We start from the raw sequence: 21904 nt of genomic DNA on the forward strand, positions 1-21904 counted from the left end.
AATGTTTAACCAAACAGTTAAAATGATATACTACCTTCTCTATAATTGATTATTTTATTATGATATAACTATGATGGAAACCATAAATATAGTTATTTTAAATTCACTATAATGATCAACAACTTAAGTTATTCAGCTCAAAAAATTTGATTAGTTAGACACGAGTTTGATAATCTATAATATAGTATCTAACAATGATTTGAATTTTATATAACACAAAAAAAACGTTACATATATTGACATAAGATAATAAATATTGATAAATACCAGCCATAAATTAGCATAGTTATAAAGAGATACTTAATGTATGTATAATACCTATACATAATATTATCAAGATCAATAAATAAATTTGATTGTCTAGCATTTTTTAAGCAATTCTAATATAACTCACGCCAAAGTATAATGTTCTATATTATGATAATATTATTCATTTAATTGCCTAATAATCTTTAGCCTAATAATTTAATAATACTCAAAATAAAAAACAATCAAAGTATGTTTCAAAAAATTTCTTTTGAATACAGTGAAACGAAAAATCTGAACGACAATATTATATGGACTTTGTCACTTTGATTAGATCATGCCAAGTCTTCTAGTATTATTGAAAACAAACTTAAATTTAAAATGTTTATCTATGTTGTCACTTTTTTCAGTTCATCAAATTTCAATGAAATTACTATTATTATAGTGAGAATAATATTTTGTATTTAAAATAACTGTGTAATATTCTTAAATTTATTTAATTTCAGAGTTATAAATTTCCAAAATATTATTAAAATTATTTAATTATATAATTATTATTATAGTTACATGGTTACATTATATTTGATGTAATCTTCTTGTTAAAAGGAAATCACAATTTTAATTCATTATTTTTTTTTTATACTCTATGACTATTACTAATCAACTTTTAATATTTACCTTTTGGTAATTTCAATACATGTTTAGTAAAGTTTATAAATGAGTAATATCGAGCTCAAAAGTATAAGGTTTATATAATATATTGGTCACCTGCAATATTTATGTTTTTTTTATTACAATTAATGTATTATAATTATAAACCTTAACAAATAATTAAATTGAGACCAACATTTCTTAAACGTCAGTAGATGTTTTTCGTCGAATATATGCAAGACAAAATAAGGTGTCTACATCTAATCGCTGATGCCAGTCGTAGAAGTGTGCGTGTCTCTTTCTTCGACGCGTTTTCTATAGTAAAGTTTTACATGGTGGGCGTGGCCAAAGTGACAGTAGGCACTACCGCTACTGTGTCACGATGGAAAAAAAACGAAAAAAGAGGGTTGATGTTGTGGGGTTGACCCACCCTAAATACAATAATTATCGGTTTCCCTTGTGAGTGTATGTGACAGGACAGATCGGCCGATGACGTGCGTGTAGTTATCGTGGAAAAACATACGCCTGCTTATTCGACGTTACCGAGGTTTACATGTACATTTCTTTTTCATCGTATGTTCTCATGTGTAATAATTATATACGTTTTATTTTGAACGTTACAGCAAACGGCTAGTATAAAGTCGTAATATACACATGGACAAAGAATATGAACACTGTAAGGATCTTATATAATATTTGTATAATATATTATATAGTCCCACAGGAAAATGTGTTCATAATAATATATTACTGTGATTTCATACCAATATGCAATTTAAAATCTGTAAAGAGAGCGTATAAAAAAATATTGCTCAGCACATATATTAGAAAAAAGAAAAGGAAATTAAAAAAATGCGTTGCTTAAGTTTACTGAGGTTTTCGGATTAACGAGTAGCGGGATAGCCATCACTAGCTATAGTAAATAGATGGAATTGGAAATATTAACTATTAGTTTCAATAATGTGTTTTATCACAAAAATATTTTAAGTAATATTAACTGTGACTTTCGTAATAATGAATGGTATGGAATTAAGATAAAATAGATAATTAAAAATACGTACCTACTAATCAAGCACGCATTATTGTTGCTTAACAAGGTACAAGATAAATGCGTAGTTTTCATGACAGTAGATTTAATTCCCGAAACAGCCATCAGCTGATATGCAGTAAGTAATATAATATTAATATTAATTATTATATCTTAAAAGTTATAATTTATAGGTAGGTATTATTATAGCTATTACTTATTCTTTGTATATAAGGTACAAGCTTATAGAATTGAATCATTAACTGAATTACATAATTGATTTTATGACACTTTTAAGTGTTACAGGATTACTTTTATAAAACTGCTATATAGTAAGAATTTTTGTAAAACAAATACTAGCAGATTCTAGTATAAGGTTAGGTTAGCTAAGGTAAGGTGGCCTTATCATATAGTTGAGTGTGCTTGTAGAATTCATGTTAAGTTAAAAACGTCCAAAGTTAATAAAAGCACCTCATATAGGTAATTGGTTAAATTTTGATAATATTATAGTAAATAATATAGTAAAATGATTTATATCAATAAAAGTTATTATTTCAAAATACTTAAATAAAATAACATCAGATACAACGCAAAAATTGCAATAGGCGATTCTATTGCTATAGGTAGTATATTAGTAACATATATTATTATAAAAATCAAAGCTGTAATAGATTTTCTTGAACCAATTATAACTTAAGTAAGTATATACTTAATAGCTAATAAAATATTATTTTAATACATATTGCTTTATTTGGTATTATCTATTCTAAACAATTATCACTTATATTTGTAAAGTTTTCACCTACTTACATCAATGTATACAAGTAAGTGTAACCTATAGACTTGTATGTGGTAACTGGTGACTAGACAAACAAATTCATTAGGCGTTGAGTATAGTACTCTCACTCGAATTACGCAACTGATACAAGGAAAAATAAATACAAATTGTCAACAATTTTAATCAACAGCGATCAAAAACATATGAACTGTAGGTACTTATTACTTACTCGTATAACATCAACATGAAACCGAGTTAAAAAACAACACATATTATTATTATTAAATTTGTATTAATTTAGTTAAAAAGGAGATGGGTATAAATAATATTCTTATTAATTTTTTATGCGATAGTTTATGATACTCGTAGGTTTGGACACGCGCTCTATAATGACTTTACAATATCGCGTCTACCATTGTTCGGGCTGGAAGAATCCCCGTGGGTGTTAAACGTCAGTCCACCGTGACAAAATAAATACGCAAATCACATGCACATTAACTGTGTTCAACGCCCCTCAATGCATTTTATGATCTGCACAACATTTACACATAAGGGGAGTGTATTGTACGCAATCCGATTTCTCCGCAGAAACTTCGTATAATATACAATTTTGCTTATGCAATAACAAGTGCATTTTTTCGCTCCCATGCAATTCATTCAGCCGAAACGTGCACACCAAATAAAAATAGAAAACAGTTATTATGATAGCGCAGAAATTAAGCTCCGTCGAATGACTGTGGGTAAATGGTGTTTCTTCAGTTGTAGAATACTATAATTATATAAGACGAGACGAATAAAACAAATACAATATAAACAATATGAACCTAAATGATAACGTATGGTTATTGAAACTGTCTTAAGAGTGAAGTTTCAGTAAAATGTGCAATATTTCATATTATATGTGTTAAAAGAGTATAATATTTGTAAACAATTTATGAGATTACGAGTTACTGCTGCAATGAAATAAATATCGAGCAAACGATGATTTCACGATAACGTTGATAATATATATATATATATTATAGTTGGTCGAGTTAGCTCTGTCACCTCACCTAACTGAATACTTTTTAGGGTGCAATTTCTTAGAAAGGAATGCAACGTTCTATCATTAAAATTGATGTATATTATATACGTTTGATAGGTTGTGAAAGTCCTAAAAATGTCATTAATCTTTGAACGACGTGAATTGTTACTCATCAAAAGTCCGGTGTAGTTAATTTTTTGTTTTTTTTTTTGTGATGCTGCAGTTCACGCAAGTGATGACGATGGCGGTGATCTTCTCTATAGAGCCATGAACTTATGTGGCTGAAATCTAGACGACAGTAGTGCCCTCACAAGACAAGGACTCTCCGAAAGTATAATACGATCGTATCGTACGATTTTATAATAATAACCTGAGATTTTATCCGAATTCACTGTGCAACTGCAATCTACTATCGTTGTCGATTCATGTTAGTCTTTTAGAGGGTCTTAAAGACTTGTCGTGTTGAGATTAGAAGCCGAAGCGATGTTAAATATGGGACCTTCAGAATCACGAATAGAAAAAAGAGTGACAGAAAAAGCACAATGTATGTAGAGTAGAAAGTCACCTAGTTTACATTTTTAGGTTCGAAGATTTGATGGACGTCGTTTTTGTTGCAGAACGATATTCGAGACCACGCGTTCGATGGGCTAGGTTAGGGACTGTCATTTTCAGTCACCGGTGTGACGGATGAATGGACTGAACAGTGGTGGGGGTTCGCATAAGTAACGTTGAGACGAATGCCGGTACTATAGAACCATCACGGTTAGGCTGTGGCATCGAAATAAGTTACATTAAACTTTGTTATCTACTTATTTTTACGGAATCCCGAAAAACTATTTGTTTTGCTTTCTATATTATTTTAAAAGAAACTGCAGATAATTATCTTCTATCGACCCTCAAAAGTACTATATGGATAGACTGGATACAGTTTTCCACAAAAAACACTCTCAAACTTTAAAATCTAATCATTCATATTGTTGCTAAAGGTGACTACAAACACATATAAAAAACAAAAAAGTTATAAATTTAAGTACAATGACTAATGAGAAACTAAATACTTTAATTGAACTTAAAAATTCAGCTTGTATTTTGTGTTTAGAATCATATTTCCAATTTACATTGTTATATCAATTAAGCATTGTTTTAAGTGTACTTTAAACTCAATTTAATCATATATAAAAATAAAGTTATATTAAATAAGAGGTTAAATTATATGTTCTTAAAGATTGAGTTAAATATAAGTAAGTTGATTCGTATATTCAATTCAAAAACCAAATGTTTTAAGTTTTTAATTTTTTTTTTTTTTTATTGCTCTAGTATCTAGTGATTCGTAAAATGTATAACCATTATTGTCGGTGAAGACTGAATTGAGGAGTATACAGAAGTTTCTATAATATATTATGTTTTTGAACCTTATGCGTGCATAAGTGAAGTATTAGGGCATGGTACTCATGTAAGGAGAATAAATACATTTTGGAATGTTTATAAAGATTAGGGTTTGGAAGTTATAGGGTTTATATATTGTTCTTGTATGCTGTCGAATTATAGCAGACCAAGATAGAAATCCGAGCTCTACTGCAATGTTGAGTTTAAAAATCGAAAATTAAAAATGCATATTTTGCATATTTCGATAATTTTAGAGAAAAAGTATTTATTTTGTCGATTTTTATTTATTTTCGCATATTTGTATACATATTTAATATTTTCTAGGTACAAAAATTAAATTTTTTTTCATTCTTAACCAATTTATTTTAAATAGGTGATGTTACATAATACAACGCTAATAACGCGAAAACAACCTAAAAGGTATTATTCAACATATATTTATTTCATATTTCACAAATAATGAAAATATATTTATTTAACTATTTTTTCAGCTCAATAAAATCTCAAATGCTAACCGGTAACGCGCCATATTTTTATTATGTTTATATATAAGAGTTTTAAATAATACAATAATATTTTTTAAATTTATATATTTAGAATTTTTTTTGTGTTTATTAATAAATAAGTAACATACTTTTAATAAATAAATACATTGTTTTGTTGCATATTTCACATTTTTTCACGCATATTTTGCTTTTTTTTTGCTCCTATAACTTCCGAATCCTAATGATGACTTTATAAATAAAGTTGGACTTATAAGAACAAATGAATAAAAAGAAAAAATTGAATTGTTTGATATTATGGAAAACTCGGGCAGTAAAAAATTCTTAAAATAGCGTATCAAACTACAGCATACTCGTAGTAAAATATGTGTAAATAATGTATCTATGTTTTGAGGTTATAGCATTAATAGTGTCGGTGACAACTTGACAGATATGGGAGAATTTACTATTATAGTTACGATTAAAATGTTTTCCAATCAATAAAAATGACATGATTCACTGTAGTACCTACTAGACAGTAATAATGTCTTTATACTCGTATACAAGGCTGGGCATTAACGAGTTAAAAATTAAAATTAAGTTAAAACGTTAAGTTAATATTAACTAAGTTAAATAACTCGTTACTTTTTTTTTGAAACTAATTTTTAACTTAATACGTTAATTTTTATACATATTTAACGTGTTAACTTCAAGTTAATTATACACAGATTTCTTAAAATTAAGTTAAATTTTAAATTTGATACAACTCATTCATTTATAACTTTGTTGACTTCAGAAATATTAGATATAATAGAAAATAAATGGGAAATTGTTTAATTAACAAATAATAATATAATTGTATACACGATACGGGTCGCGACATTTGTGTACTCAATTAGTTTTCTTGTAAACCAAGGCATAAATCAACCTAATGACATTTTAACTCATACGCCACACATCCCGAGAAATACGTCATTACAATATTACTTATTACCTAAAATTATTAAAATAACTCATGGGGAAAAAATAATTTCTCAAAATATTTGTTAACGCTCCGATTCAAAGTATTTATACTCCAGGGTTTATAGTATATTTAAAAATAAATATAAAAATAAACTCCACGGTGATGTTATTTTGATTAAATTTTTAATTAAGTTAATTTTAACTTAGTTAATTTTTTTTATTCATTAATTATTAACTTAACGAAGTTATAAAAAATACTGTAGTTAACTTTTAACTTAACTTAACTTATTTTTTCTTATATTAACTTAACTTAACGAGTTAAAAAAAATCGTTAACTTGCCCAGCCTTGCTCGTATAATACGTATACCTAACCTACTATATCGGTGCGTAAATTTAAAGTTGTTTATTTTGTATCAAATATGGTATATCATAATGGTCAGGAGTGTTTATATAATTAAATAAAAAAACAAAATTGTCTTTCATAAAGTTATCGAAGACATTGATGAAGGATATTATACTTTTTACTAGATGAATTGTCTTCGATGCCTAAAAATTAAATACCTATAGGCTATATTGAATGTACAATCATATTTATTTGTATTCAAATGCAAATAAAAATATGTTCCTCCTACATAATATAAACGCCGTATACGTTTTATTTAAACAAAGAGTTGTCACTGAATAACTGAAAGGGGTTATAATACTTAAACATATATCTACTGTATATTCATCTCCATCATCAATTTATAACCGCGTGTAATTATATCCATTGACTAGCTTTAGTAGGTTATAGACTAAACATCTGCCTTATTAAAAGCAGACACAACGATGGTTGTAACCTAATATGTGTTATTATCATTTGCAGCAGTACCTAACCTAAACTGCCATATTATGAAATAGAAAACGAGCACACATACGCACAATCACGCGTCTGCATCAGAGTTGTATGACCGAATGGTGGGCCAGAAATGAGAGTGAGGTAAGTTTTTTGGAGCGCGGGAGCGGCTACCTGTCATAAACACTGCAGCCCTTATATTCTTGTATAACCCCAGTGAGATCCGTTCCTTTTGATCCCCTGCCTCTTGCACAAATTTAGACAACCGTTTTATTAAAATCGTTTTTATTATTATTATGCACGTTCATAATTATTATTACTATTAATAACGAATACCAGTAATTTTCAATAAATTAAAATTTCATGGATAAAAATGATACAATGTATAATAGATGATTGGAAACAAAACATCAAGTTTGAAAAAATGTATATAACTTTATATTAAAACAAAACTATTTATTCTGTATTCATATTAATAATAAAAAATACAATCACTTAATTAATTTTTAATCTTACACTCCATTAATATTTGGTTCTGTAAAGCTTTTAACATTACGGCTTCCTATATAAAATAAAAAACACTGACAATTAAATAATTAGATATAGCTACAAAAAATCTTTTGTAACACCTAAAATATACAAGACATTATTTTGATACATCATAGATAAGTACATGTAAAAATATTATCTAATTTAGAAATATTAAAAGTAACAATAACCAATTTTTAATTATATGTTCTATGGCTAGTAATATTAAAATAATGTTATAGAAGTTGAACCAATAGTTATACTATATTTTGCTAACCATTTAATATGCTATTTTATTAAAATATCAATTATATAAAGACGTAACATACAATCTATAATATTAAAAAAGGGTATATTGTACCGACCAAAAAAGTACTGAAAAACTGAATGCTTACCTAAGTCAGAATTAGTATTCACTGTCACTTATAGTAAGTAGGTACAGTATTGCAAATAAAATTTCTAAAGGAATTTCTATAATTAAAAATTTAAGAAATAAAAATCAAATTCATAAATGTATACAACGATTACATGTATATTGTATCTACGCATTTAAGTTCCTATTTATTTTCAGTCGTATGAAATAATTGTTGATCTATTTAATATTGCGCAATATGTGAGTAAAAATATAAGTGATCTCAACAGATGTCATGTAGTTAAACATCAATGGTATCAATTTACAAATTTGAATTGCCTATCTACTCCAGTAAGATGCATCTTGCGTATAATTACGTCATGAGTAATAAATAAATTAAGAAATGTTATCATACAAACATTTTAGGAAGCAGTTCAGTTTTAAGTGTTTATGGTCATTGAGTAGATCACTGTAATAGGTGTGTTAAAATTGTACTCAATGATTAATCATTGTATATAATATACCATAAAAAATTTTGAACGTAGACAATGTTGTCTATAAATAAAATTATATGATATTGTAATGTGATATATACTCGTAGTTTGCGAACTTATAAGTATATGCCATAAAAATATGGTATTAATATGAAGTTCGTAGTATAAATAGCTAAGCTAAGTTAAAATATTTAATAATAAGCATTGTACATGGAAAACCATAATAATATAATATTCGTTACATCCAAAAATGTCATGATAATAACTATAATACTTATATATATAACATAATAACTATAATATCAGTATCGGGAATCTCGTTGTTTTTTGTTTAAGTATCTTATTTTGTTAAGAGGACGTCGCACCCGCATGTGTTGTCTCCGTCTTACACACGTACGACATATGAAATGTTCGATCGCTAGTTTCAATAGGGAATTATCAGTTTTGATATTAGAGTGAATCCACCTATTATCAAACTTTTAGGTAGCAACATTATCTGTGTTGTCTCGTTGGTTTTTTACGATATTTTAATTTTTAAGTGAGTTATGGGTATGTAAATTATGAATATTTTAAAATGTTCATAACTCACTTAAAAATTAAAATAATATCGTAAAAAACCAACGAGATAACACAGAAAATGTTGCTACCTAAAAGTTTGATAATTGATGGATTCACTCTAATATCAAAACTGACAATACCCTACTGAAAGGGTGGCGGACTCCGGTCGGCCCGAGAAGTCGGCACAGCGGCTCATCAAAGGAAAATAGTATTTGTTAATATTGTATGCATGTTTGTAATTATTCATTATCATTTTTAGTGTATAATAAACGATGGCGGCGCTGTTGACGTAATGCGCAAGCAGTTCCGGCAGCGTCGTCGATAATAAGAAAAAAAAAAAAAAAAAAAAAAAAAATACCCTACTGAAACTAGCAAACGATAATTTGCTAGGTCGTACGTGTGTAAGACGGATACAACACATGCAGGTTAGACGTCCTCTTAACATATTTCGACTTAAAATGTTTATGAAAAAAAATAATGTTTATGATTTTACTATTTTTAACATTGCAGAAGAACAACTTATGGGGAGCATTGTTTTACATTTTGACTTAGAATAAAAAACTGTAAAAATTTTAATATTTCAAATGCCACGAAAAAAGTTAAAAAGGTTTTGAAAATTTTTGCTTTATGTAAAATACAATTATAAATAAGTGTTGAATATTCCAAATAGATATTTATAGTTTTTAATTTTTTTAAATAAAACAGTGGATGTATTAGGTAAGTACTTTTAATTTAATAATCTCTAATCTAATAATAATAAAATTTATATTAAATTTAATATTATTAATAAATTTACTTATAATTTATTTGATAGATATAAAAATCATTCAAATTAAAACTATTAATTAAAAATATTAAATTTATAATAAAATTATAAAAATAAAAAAATTTATATTTCTAGGATAATTAATTTCTTTAAAAAATAATTTTAACTTACTTCTGATGACCTTTTATTGTATCTTCAAACTCAATCCAATTATAGTTTCTAAAGACCACCATTAATGTTTAAGATATTATAAGAACATTTTTTCCACTAAAAAAAAGTATCTTCAAACACAAAGCTATGAAGAAAATGTATGAGAAACACATACAATATTAATATACTTATCATTTCGTTCAGAAATTTGAATAAATATATAGTAATCAAATTACAATATTTTTTTCTTTTTAAATTTTAATCAATTTTCAAACCAAAACCAGATCATGGTTGCGTGGTGATTAAAAAAAAAAGGAACTTGCTCCGGACATTACAGATTTTTGTTCAATAAAATAATATAATATATCCTACCTATAAACGATAAATAACTAGGACTTGCATATACTTACCATAAAGGGTATTGAGTATAATATACATTTAAATTAATTTAAATTGTGAAAAACTAGTAAAGTTGTACATCTCACAATTAGCTATCAACGAGATACTTGAAAATAGGCAAACCTATAGAACTTCAAAATAAATTAAATTCGTCGAAATTATCGAAGATGATAGTGGTACCAATAATTAGATGGATATGTTTTCATTATAATAGTTGGACCACAGTAATAATGTTTTTTATAATAAGCTAAATGATTGATCTTTGAGTTATTATCATGAAATATATAAAAAAAAATCGGTTTGAATCGCAAAAAATTTATAAGACCTGAAACAATAGTATTCAAAATAATTGATTAATATTGAGATTTATTGTTGATATTTTAATACCATGTCAATCACAAGTTTTAGCAGTCGTTGGTATTTCGTGGGAGTGCCGAAAAAATTCGAAACATAATATTATGTCATTCGTGCGGGAACAACGAACGAAAAGGGTTTAGCGTACACACGCACCCCTATTCGCTTCGTCAGAAAAAAAGGGTCGTAAATTTTCGATAAATTAATAACGACTACGACGGCGTGATAGCGGGGGCGGATGGCGGAGTACGACAACATCTCACACGCACAAAGGTCGTGCGAGCAGATAGGCCTCTTTTTAATTTATAACCGCGTAATAATTTTTTTATTATTTCGCTTTCCGTCGCAAAAGCCACCGCCGCCGTGCCACCGGCTTGCACATCGGTCGCATCGACAAAGGGCGGCGGCCACGCGCCTATAAACCGTTTAACAGGACCCCGGCGGAGTCAATGACTCGGAATCAAGTGCACCGCCGTTGGCAATAAATAATCTCTTCGCGTCCGCCTTTGCCCCGCTCCTCCGCGCGCGCAAAAATCTTTACTCTCCGCAGAGACACACTCTTCGCCGTGTCCAGGGTTGCGATGAGGCGGTAAACAAACAACGTCCCCGGAACTGGGAACAGTGAATATGTTTCTTTCGGGCATTACGCACGGACGTGGGCTCGTTGATTTTGAAAAGGTCGCTAACGAGGTTATATTATTATCGTCGTCGCAACGCAGTTATTTATCGTCATAGAATTGCGTACAAAAATAACGTAATGTATATAATATACATTCGATACGGATAATGTCGTTTTATTTATTTCAGTCACACGCGTTATAATAATAACAATAATAGGTAATAATAATTATTATAATTTTACAATCATTGTCCACAATTGCTTACTTAATAAATATTATACAATATTATATAACAGTAAAAATTACAGGTTGTATGTATACAGGTTAGGTTATTGTATAACATTTTAATCATCAAAATCCGATAAGTGTTATTCGTTGTACATATTAGAATATTATATTTTGATTCAGATATTAAAAATAAATTGTATATCTGCACGTATTCACGCAATCAGCACTTATTAATTATTGCTTTTTTAATAACGTTTTTAATATTATTTAAATTTCTCGGCAGTGTGAATCCGGCAGTGAGTCATATTGTAAACAGCACTAATAAAAACACATTCCCCTTACCTAAACTCTCCTCATTTACCCTCAGAGGGTGGACGTGTTATTAAATTGCTTGTCTTATTTATATTTTGGCAGAAATAAAAACCCATCACCGTTTTTAAGCTCGTGCTGCACACACGGGCCATTATAACATAACGGAATATAGTAGCCACATTTATATAATAATAACTGTAATCCGGTGTCAGCAAATGATTCATTTGGGTTCGATAGGGATTACTGATATGGGGAGGGCGGCCGACTAAGAGTTGACTTTCGCCAATATCACGACACCGCGGTTCGTGGTACATTAATCGTCACATTGCCTGGTCGCAACGTTGTTATTAAACGAGTCCTGAAGCATAATTATATTATCATATCGCTGAATATATGAATATGAGAAACAACTGTATCATTTAACCACTAAGGTTACGAATCGTAACTTACGATACGCATCAAACAACAGTAGAAAATCTCTCAACGACAATATTTTTATGCATCTGGTCACCTGAAAAATGTTCGCGTTTTAAAACCTACACCGATGATTTCTAAGTACTACTGCGTTGAACATCCCCCACAACTCCGCAAAAGAGCATTTTTTTTTTTTAGTGTCTTAAATTATACAACATAATTTAAATGCAGTTTAGATCTTATATTGCATGCTACTTATTTTTTCTTGCAATGTTCTTCTTATCGATTCTACTAGACTATTGATGTTTGAATGTTACTTATATCGGTTTTATATTTTATTATTATTTGGCTTTGTGTTTAACTTTCAAAAAAAAAAAAAAAAAAAAAATGATGTAAATTGAAAGGATGTTTAAATTATTTTGAGACAATATTTAGACAAATCAATATGTTACTATCTCAAAAATATTATTCTCTTTCGATTTTGTAATAGATGATTTTACTCTAAGATTATTCAAAAACATAAGAAAAATGATTCTGCGTAAATGAATTTTGTCTATGTTGCGGATGGGTTAGAGAGATATTACAAACAATGCGCTGACATGGTCTTAAAAAATTAATTTACTAAATGAGGTACTTTAAAGTCATTTGCCAAATGTATGTTTCTAACAATATGACGTTATATAGACAGTTATAATTGCTTAAACTCTTAAAGGAACAAGATTAATTGAACAAGTTTCTTAAACGGTGGAATACTCACTAAATAGGCACAAATTGAATTTAATAACTATTGTACTATTTTATTGCAATTAAATCGTTTAATATAAATTATTTCACTGAAAAATTAAGAAAAGTTTTTAAGTTACAATTTTTTAATTAAAAATATTCATTAGATTTAGTAGGTATTTTAAAATTAATATATTCATAGACAAAATAATTTTTTACAATAATTATTATTGTGACTGGAATCAGTGGCGTAGCCAGGGGGGGGGTTTTGGGTGTTATAACCCTCCCCCTCAGCCGTATTTATATCAAAAATATAATGTTTATAATATAGGAATACAATCATTTGGTCGTGGTAAAATGTATTCTGTTATTAAAACCCCCCCCTAAAAAAAATCCTGGCTACGCCACTGACTGGAATACTGGATCTATAGTGATTTATTTCCTAATGTTTTATTTTAAATTCAAAATCGTTTTTATTTATTTGGTGTAACTAAAAAAAAAGCTTAGAATTATTATGTAGGGTTATTGGACCCCTTTTTACAAACCTACTAGTCTTGTAAAATTATGTCTTGTATAACCCCCCTCCCCATATTAATAATTGTGTACATTTTATCAAAGATTGACGATTTTACATATATATATATATATATATATTATTTTAAAAGTAAAAAATCAAATAACCGTATGTTTGAGATTATCTCCGAAAGTTTCTATAATTATTACCATTTTTTACGTATTATAATATTTTCCCTAATATATTTATTTTGACGCTTTTATAGATATTTTAAATATTTTTTTTTATTTTTTTTTATCATATTATATACATTATAACGATAAAAACATTTTCACTGGGTCAAAAATATTGAAAATTTCATAAGGTTCCTTAAAGTTATAATGGTAGCTCAAAAGTTTTAAGATACATGAGAATAATTTTTTTTATATGCATTTTAAGTTCAATAATTTTCATTAAAATTACTAACATTTAAAATTATTTAGCATCTAATAAAAAATATATAAAGTGTTCAATATTTACAGCTAAGGGTTGAATATTTAATACGAGTTTAGGCAGAATAATTTATATAATATTGCTATTAAAATAACTTACTTATATACGTTTATTTTCTGTAAATTAATAGATTAATTAATAAAAGTATTGTGATTTTATGTTTTTTAATGAAATGTAATAAGCAAGTGGAGACGATGATTAGAACAAATATTCTTTATATAAACGTGATGATCAACGCACAAAAAAAAACCTTTTTTAAAATATACAATTAATTCTTCACTTCAAGAAAAATCTAAAACTTTGTAGTGATTTTAATTTTATTATGTAACATTTTCAGTTATGACCCAGAAACTTGATCATTTTGTTGGTCTTGGCATAGAAACAGTATGGGTCGGTCCATTTTTCAAATCACCTGTGAATGATATGGGATATGATGTTGAAGACTTTTATATGATAGATCCAACGTTTGGTACTATGTGTGATTTAGAAGAATTGGTTTTTGAAATGAACAAGCGAAGTAATATATTTTTTACTTTGGTAGAAATAATAATAATTACATAGATTTTTATGTTTTTTTTTTAATTATTTAACAATTTAAAATTTTTCTTTTAGATATCAAACTGATAATTGATCTTATACCAAACCATTCAAGTCACAAGTGTGAGTGGTTTGAGAAATCAATCAAACCAGAAGGTAAGTACAAAGATTATTACATCTGACGTAACGCTTCAAATCAAAACGAAATCCTCAGTAACTCATTAATAACACTAATAATACCAATTAATTGGGTAAATAACATAAGGACATATATTTTTTATTGGTATTTAAAATATTTTAAATGGTTTAAATATAAAATATTCGGCACTTAACGCGTTTTATGATTATAACATAGGTACCTATAATTAATATAATCTTTAATAAAGCCTTAAATTTAATTTCTGAAATGGAGTGTTCAACTTCTATTTTATTATATAAATTATTATTTATAAAACTTTTATTTATAAATAACTGATATTTATCAAAATATTTGTTAATTTTAATTTATTTATTTTATTACAGTTGAGTCTGTTTGTTGGTCCTGTTTGAACATGGAATGAACAACGAAAATAATTTTATTACCATATGTTTAGTAAAGAACAACCAGACTTTGATTTGAGAAATTTGGATATTAAGGAACAAAGTAGCTTAGTAAGTACAGATAGTTAAATTCAGTGGAATCATAAGAGATAAAAAACTATTCTGAACGGTAACAATGTTCTGCCTTTATAATTAAGAGTTTTATATTTTAGCAATTTTTTTTTTTATTCTTCGTACAGTGTGGTGTGTTGAACAAATAATTGTCAAACATTTTTCATTAATGTTAATATAAAATATTATTATTCATAACTTGTATAATTTGTTTTTTATTTAATTTTGACACAGCATAATATAATTAGGAATATGGTGGTATAAATAGCTTAAAATTATTCTTATGTAGATATACTTTGAAAATTTCACAAAATTTCATTAAAAAATAATTTATGTCAAAAAAGTCCCAACAATAAGTAGTTTTTAACAGCATAATAATATTAACTTATCATGTGTGTTAAATACATTGAAAAGTATGATATTTATCATATCTAGAAAATTATTTTATACGTTTTTAGTTCTTCATTTACTTCGAACACACATACATAATTGTAAAATTTGCTTAAACCAAAATAATGGATCGAGATCCATTAATTTTGAATTTAAAATAGTCATGAGATTTTATTTTTACATCGTATTGATATACATACTTAAATTACGGTCTTGATATTATGTTCAGGGATGTAATGGGATTTTGGATGGATAAAGGTGTTAATAGATTCCGATTTGATGCTCTTAAATATTTATACGAAAATATTTCATTGTTTGATGAACCATTTTTGTCAGGAAAGAGCAACGCATCCGAATTCATGGAGCTTGATCATATATATACTCAAGATCAACTTGAAATAATTATTACAATTACTACCTACTGTAATAGAATGGAAGGCGTTTATGGATGATTATACAAAAAGCAACAATAAATCAATTTCCAGGTTAATCATATGCATATAAGTACTTAAATAACCAATATAATTCTATAAGTTAAATTATTCCGGAAGGCAACAACGAAGAACATTGTTTACCTCTATCCATATTAATAATCGTGGATAACATCCACGCTACACCTGGCTCCAAATTTAATAAATGTTATCTTTTTTCCTCATGTTTTTTATTAGTATAAATTATAATATTCAATAAAATAAATAAAAGTAATTATTAAAAATCATAATTTTGTATTATGTTGAACAGTTCAGTGGCATCAGAATCGTATTCGAGTGTAGATTTATTAATACGATATTACGGAAATTTCACAAGCCCCGGCGTTCAAGAACCATTTAATTTAACGTTGGTGAGATTTCGAAAAGATGATCACATAGTTGAATCTATAGATACCACTATCAAAAATGTGTTGGTTAATTTACCAGAAAATGCAGTAGCCAACTGGGTGGTACGTGTTTTTAAATTGTATGATAATATTACGCAAGGTTTAAAGCCTATGATTTCATACTCAAAAATCTCTTTGGTGTGTTACCTATTATACAAATCTAATCAATGTTTGATTACAACTAAAATGATAAATTATAACGTATTTCGTATAACGATCACGATAATTCAAGAATATCATCAAAATATGGTGCTGAAACGGTACTAATGTTTACTGCATTGAAATTAGCACTTCCTGGTATTGAAGTAACAAATTATGGTAGTAAAATTGGAATGGAAGACAACATGTATTTCAGTATTTGAGACAAGGACAAAAAATAACAGATACCAATCTTGCAGGTGGACTGAAAGTAACGAAACCTAGAAATTACGAAAGATGTCCTATGCAATGGAATGATTCGAATAACGCAGGCAATCTTATGTTTTATAAAAATAATAATTTCATATGTCTCAACATCACAATTCCATAAAAAATATAAAAATAAGTATTGAATTAGGCTGATGACCTGTGATGTTGAAGCCTTTTATTCCAATAAAAAAAAAAGTATTGAATTATTTTATAATATTATTCAAGGCAATATTATTATACCCTGAAACTAAAATATTTAGTAAAAATTAATTAAAAATTATCGAAAATCAGCTGATTTTTAACTTAAAACATGTTTAAAAGTTGTATATTTTATTTATTTATCTGAATGTGTTTTCGTTTTTAGAAGTAAAGTATCTACCATTTTAACTGGGAATCCATTACAACTGCGACCACACTCAGTGGTCATATTAACAGATAAATATATCGAACCCGATTTACCAAGAATTAATAATGCTTGTGGTTGTATAGAACGCACTACAAAATTCATTAGTTTAATCTGTGTTTTTGTATTTACAAGGGGGATTTTATAATTTTATCTTACATATTATGGTTGTTAAGTTACATAATATATTATCATTAAATTGATTATTAATATATAACATGTTTTATATCATTAGTGTGTACCTATTAAACCTTTTTTTTAATGTTAAGGTAATTAATTCTTATTTCTTTTTTTTTGTATTGTTCATATTTTTTTAAAGCAATAAATATGTTTTGATCTCTAACTCAAATGGGTTTTCCAGTAATACATTTTATCTAAGTAGTTCATGGAGAGTTTTCAGTAGGCAGCATACGTTTTTGACAAAATCATTTTTGTTCTTTAATTATGAGCCATGTTAAGCTATTTTTAGTCTAATACAAATTTCGATTTTTAACATATTAAAGTCCATTACCTGGGTTATATAAACATGGATAACCCATGATCACCCAGGTTATTATATGTATAAAACAGATTTATTTCTGAATATAAAATTTTATGAATAATCATGTATGTACTTGTATACAGGTTGACTCACCGAGCATGCTAAACCCCTTATTTATTTTTTTGTCATAATATTTTTGTTTGTAAATAAAAAAATCTATAATTCGTAAAAGTGCACATAATATTTCACAAACACTTTGTTTGTACCTAATACTCCTGTATTTATGTCTAATAAAATACAATTTAAAAACAAATTACCAAACATATTATATGAAATATAAAAATCAGTTATTTGACCGATTCATATAATACAAAAAAATAATAGTAAATAAATGTTAGTTAAATAACTTATGTAGATTTAAAGATCTCAAAAACTAAGATACGATACTTGTTCCTAATGTACAAGTCAATATGTATAAAAAAAAAGTTTTCTCGAATAACATACATCATTATGAAGATTGAAAGTTTTTAATGAAAAAAAAAATAGTTACTAGATACTTATAAAATAAAATGCTGGTTTCTCCGCGTCTGGTAGCTATTTGATACCTACTCTTCATATCAATTTGACAATTTTAAATCCTTCGAGAATGGTTGATAAAATTTATAAATGAGTAATTATGTCATTTTTGAGTAATATAACAAAATATATAAATAATAAGTTGGTAAATATAATAATATTTTTATTTTTATCATAATTTTGCAATATTTAATAATTAATGTCATATCATGGATATATTTTAAATTAAAATAAATAACAACTGCTTTTTTTATTGTGTTAATAAAGCTTCAACAACTGGGGTCAATAGCCTGTAATAATTACAAAATATTTGTCTTAAGACTATGGGGATAAAAATAAAGGAAGTTAGTGAAATATAATAATTAATAGAAGTTTGGCTAAACTTATGTTTGTGGAAATAATTGAATGTATTTTTTGGAATTTTCCTCGCCAAGTGCTTGTTGCATTGTTGATGGGTTTCCGATGATTTGCTTGGAGCTATTTAACTTGAAGCATTTTAGAGTGTTATATTTGATTGACAGTTCTTTTTCACAGAGTTCACAGATTGGACACTTCTCTTTGGTTATGAGATGCAAGTGTGTTAAACGGGAGTGTCCAATCTGAGTCATTGTGATGACTATTTCTTCATGTCTGAATTGAATGAAGGGGATTTCTGTGGGTCTATTGATCTTTTAATTTCTTTGAGCTTGTTTGTACTAGGAATCTCCTCCCACATGTTTTGCCAGTGACTTTTAGTTAAAGTATTGATTTTTAGGAGTGCGTTTTGAAACGGTATTTTGTTTAGATTTACCGAGCTAGGTGATAATATTGCTTCGATGGCTACTCTATCAGCTAGTTCGTTGCCAATTATGCTATTATAGTGAGATAACTTTTATCGAATGGCTTGGATGATTTCATTTTTGGGGTAAGCAATTTCAAAAGCAAGTGGATCACTAAGATAGTCACTTATTATGAGAATTTCTTCTGACTCTATATTCACCAAGTGTGATAGGTATTGCTTTTTTTATGGCTTGGCATTCAGCGGGGAAAATGCTAGTTTCAAGAAGAAGTTTGAACATCGAGGTTTTATTATTTGCCTCTAAAGGCAGTTCTATTTGGAGATTTTGAAGCATTTATAAATATTTTATAAGAATAAATGGCTTGTTAATATTGTTATTTACTGTTATTAATGTATATATCATGTTTTGTATTTTTTGTTTAATCAATGCAACAATATTTTTTATTAATTTGTTCCAAGATACCCTAGTTTTTTTAATGAATAGGCTGATATTATTGAGTATATTATAATTTCTGTATCATAACATTTGTTAAAAAAGTTGATATTTAAAGAATTTCATTATAGAGGTTATCTATAGAAGTCATCCAAACAAAAACGATGTTAAATCTTCACTATAAATTCATAAGGAACATACTCTCGAAAAATACCTACTATACAGTTCAATTAAATTGTATAATAGTAATATTATACTATTATAATAGCTATTTAGTACCTATACATTATATCGGCAATTATTAACTTCCAAAAAACAGTTTTAAGTCTAATTTAGTTATATGATTATTCAGTTAAAAATAAAAACTATACGTATTTAACATGATATTAATAAAATGTAGTAAAATAGTTATTTTAAAGCTATGTATGAAGTGTCTACAATGATGTAATGTTTCAATTACTCTACTATATTGGAAAATATTTTTCATTTATGTAATTATTAATTTGTATTTTATAATGTTTGATTAAAAATATAATGCTTTACCTTTTTAAGAACTTAATCACATGGTAAAGATAAAAGTAACTTACACAAAATATTCATTGTTCCTAACTAGACGCTGATGCTATGTAAAATTAATCTAATTAAAATTTTCATCGGGTTTCTCATAATTTTTTTATATTGGAACATTTGGAACCGAAAAATCTAAAAATTATATAAAAATTGTTTTTTTTTTCAATGAGATTTTATAACATAAAATTAAGTCAAAATTATAGATACTCAAACAGAGAATAACTGAATAACAATATTTGTTATATTTTTGTAATTTAAAAATCTTATTCTTCGGCTCCTACTTGAAGTTACAAAGTACATACATCAAATCAAATGTTTTTGGAAGAATTAACTCAACCTAGTTTTTATTCATAGTTAAATAAACGAAAGTAATAGCAATAATATCATAACTTATAATTCATAAGATATACTTATAGTTAAAAATGCTGACAGTCTTCTCCCAATCCTTCGTATACAATACACCTGTTGAGTTTAATTTTAAGAAATCTGACGCAACACTTAATGTACAGCGGTTCTTACACTTGGCTACCTTTTTATTCAGTACTATATATATATACATAGATATATAATATTATCAATATTACAATAATAACCATGATTACATAATACCATTGAATATCAATATGTATGAAATTATATTATATTGTTCTATTTTTATTTCAATAACATTATTATCTATTATCTATGTTAGCTCTACAGAAGCACGTCGGTGCTATAATTATTCAACTTATATAGTTTGTTGAGTATTAATGGATTTAATATAGTTTAACGACTGAAATGATATTTATTACCTTGTACAGACACAACAAGTATTAACTAACATTAGTATTAAATGTAGATATTATTTGCTTTTTTTAATAAAGATAAATAAATTTTATAAATTAAAAATTAAAAATTTATATAACACTAAAATAAAATATTTGTGTTTCCTGTAAATATATAGAAATAAATAGAAATAATAATATTATTAAAATAATACCTAAACAAAATATATTTTGAATATCATTGTATAATATTGTTTAAGTTAAGTTTTAGTTTCTGAGTGGAGTGACAAAAATATTGATCTTATAATGATCTGTGTTTATTGAGTGACTTTTCACACGATAAATAGTCAAAAAAATGCTTAGAGACTTTCAATTTCAGTTACTTTTTTTAGAGGGGATGTAAATCTAGTTGATGTATTCGAGAGGTTGAAATTTAAGATCCACATTAGTTTTCAAAAATGTCGGGAAAAACAATTTATGTATTAAATAAATATATAAATTAATAATGGTAGAAAAAAATAATCTAGTATTCAAATCCATTGATGAAGTAACATAATTTTATTAAAGTAATAAACACATAAAATAAATATTTAATGCTTATTTATTTGGTTTAATGAATATAATATTTTAACTCAATCAATTCGTATAAGGATTTATTAATTAATTCCAAGAGGTAACTGAGTAAGATAAACAATACTTTGTGCACGTAATAATATATATGTACTAAAGGTAGGTACTTA

At 27.0% G+C, this 21904-nt stretch overlaps 1 pseudogene; it reads left to right on the plus strand.

Moving 5' to 3' along the window:
• LOC107170204 (maltase A2-like) overlaps positions 1-17280 on the plus strand; it is a 37759-nt pseudogene extending 20479 nt beyond the window's left edge.
• Positions 17281-21904: the final 4624 nt, after the last annotated feature.

Source organism: Diuraphis noxia, unplaced genomic scaffold (assembly GCF_037042655.1).
Source record: "Diuraphis noxia isolate RWA-SAM2 unplaced genomic scaffold, SU_Dnox_SAM2 contig0004, whole genome shotgun sequence".
Lineage (NCBI taxonomy): Eukaryota > Metazoa > Arthropoda > Insecta > Hemiptera > Aphididae > Diuraphis > Diuraphis noxia.